This window comes from Marmota marmota, unplaced genomic scaffold (assembly GCF_001458135.2).
Source record: "Marmota marmota marmota unplaced genomic scaffold, marMar, whole genome shotgun sequence".
Taxonomy (NCBI): Eukaryota; Metazoa; Chordata; class Mammalia; order Rodentia; family Sciuridae; genus Marmota; species Marmota marmota.
Window position 1 is genome coordinate 44,304,432 of NW_026000037.1, and position 2,667 is coordinate 44,307,098.

At 34.8% G+C, this 2,667-nt stretch overlaps 1 non-coding gene across 1 annotated transcript; it reads left to right on the top strand.

The window, feature by feature from the left end:
* The first annotated feature begins 1,634 nt into the window (after nucleotides 1-1,634).
* Nucleotides 1,635-1,741, top strand: LOC125619485. Its single transcript, XR_007351039.1, has one exon. It is a non-coding gene; the product is annotated as a U6 spliceosomal RNA (small nuclear RNA).
* Nucleotides 1,742-2,667: the final 926 nt, after the last annotated feature.

A 2,667-nucleotide genomic window follows, 5' to 3' on the forward strand; every position in this document is an offset into this window, starting at 1 on the left:
TCTGCTCAAAAAACTGCCTATTAGCAGTTTTATTGCTGCCTATTAGCAAAAATATAAAATAAATTCATGTATATAGCTTTCAGAAAATCCGCTCTAAACATCAGTTCAACCACATCTATCAGTACTCCCTTCCTTAAATTTTATAGGACAGCACTTCCCAGAAAACCCCAGGCCTTCTCATACCTACATACCTTAAAATTTGTATTTCCTTCTTGTCTTAGAAGGAAACTCCTACATTCTCTGAAAAAAAAATTACCCAAGTATGCAGTGATACTCCATCCCAAAACTTGGTTTATAGGCCCCCATTAGAGTTCTTACCATATTGTGATGGATGTGTCTGTCCTCAGGTATGTCTCCCTTATTAAACTGTGAGACTTGAGAGCAGTGACTATTGATGCTCTTCTTGACTTCACAGTATTCTTACACTCTAACACAGAGAACTTAGAATCAAAATTGTTCAAATAAATGAGGTCAAAAGACGCTGTTCACACCAAACAACATTTTTTTAAATTTTTTTTTTAATTTTTATTGTTGGTTGTTCAAAACATTACATAGTTCTTGACATATCATATTTCACACTTTGATTCAAGTGGGTTATGAACTCCCATTTTTACCCCGTATACAGATTGCAGAATCACATCGGTTACACATCCACTAATTTACATATTGCCATACTAGTGTCTGTTGTATTCTGCTGCCTTTCCTATCCTCTACTATCCCCCCTCCCCTCCCCTCCCCTCCCCTCTTCTCTCTCTACCCCCTCTACTGTCATTCATTTCTCCCCCTTGTATTATTTTTCCCTTTCCCCTCACTTCCTCTTGTATGTAATTTTGTATAACCATGAGGGTCTCCTTCCATTTCTATGCAATTTCCCTTCTCTCTCCCTTTCCCTCCCACCTCTCATCCCTGTTTAATGTTAATCTTCTTCTCATGCTCTTCCTCCCTACTCTGTTCTTAGTTACTCTCCTTATATCAAAGAAGACATTTGGCATTTGTTTTTTAGGGATTGGCTAGCTTCACTTCACATAATCTGCTCTAATGCCATCCATTTCCCTGCAAATTCCATGATTTTGTCATTTTTTAATGCAGAGTAATACTCCATTGTGTATAAATGCCACATTTTTTTATCCATTCGTATATTGAAGGGCATCTAGGTTGGTTCCACAGTCTTGCTATTGTGAATTGTGCTGCTATGAACATCAATGTAGCAGTGTCCCTGTAGTATGCTCTTTGTAGGTCTTTAGGGAATAGACCAAGAAGGGGAATAGCTGGGTCAAATGGTGGTTCCATTCCCAGCTTTCCAAGAAATCTCCATACTGCTTTCCAAATTGGCTGCACCAATTTGCAGTCCCACCAGCAATGTACAAGTGTACCCTTTTCCCCACATCCTCGCCAGCACTTGTTGTTGTTTGACTTCAACCAAACAACATTATAAACCGCCAAGTATAATCACAAAACTAATAAGTGGAAAAAGTAATTGAAATAAAAAATAATAGTGTTCTCAGAAACTAATCAGATAATAGTAATAGAAATAATAAGAGTTGCATAAGAGCTGTCAGCAGCAGAAAACACAACAAATTGAGAGGTCATATAGAGAACCCTGAATGAGCTGCTGTTTAAAAAAACAAACCAGGGTGCTCGCTTCAGCAGCATATACACTAAAATTGGGACGATATAGAGAAGATTAGCATGGCCCCTGTGCATGGATGACATGCAAATTCATGAAGAGTTCCATATTTTTATGTGATGGACATCATTACCCAAAGTACATGTATGAAGACACGAATTGGGTGTCAACATACTTTATATACAAACATAGATATGAAAAATTGTGGTATATATGTGTAATAATAATTGTAATGCAAAAAAAAAAGTACATGTATAAAGACATGAATTGGCGTGAACATACTTTATATAAAAGATATGAAAAATTGTGCTCTATATGTGTAATAAGAATTGTAATGCATTCCACTGTTGTGTATTTAAAAAAATAAAATCAATTAAACAAAAAAAAAAAACAGGCAGCATAAGAACATTTTTGAAGCATGATAAGGTATCAGGAAGCAATTTGTGATGAGAAAAAATAATACCAAGACTCTTGAAAACTCTTGTCTTCTCAACACATCCCATTTAGGAAGAATGAGTTTTTATATATGAACCATTATTGAACAAGCTTGCATTCTTTCTAGCAGTATATATTTTTAGTTTATATATGATTCCCCTCTAAATGAGTAATTTCTAGTAGTGTCTAACTACTGAGGATTAGTCAGTAGCTAGACACTATTGCAAGCATTTTATACATTTAAACCCTACAAAACCTCATGAAAATTGTAATGCATTCCATGCTGTCATATATTTTAAAAAGAATAAAATAAAATCACTAAAAGATAAAAAAGAAAAATAAACCTCATGAAAGGTGATATTTTATCTCATTTACAGATGAGAAAACTGAGGTATAGGTAAATTGATGGTATAGATGGGATAGGTAAATTGCCTATGGTAACATAGTTAGCAATTGGCAAAATTCAATAAACATAAGTATACAGTTGGCTACCAATGGTTGCTAGCTTAATTTCAGTGCTCACAAGAAGTACCAGGAAAATCCCATTCTATTTTATATGTGATACAATGTATTGAATTCTTGAATTATAGAATAATTATTCTAGT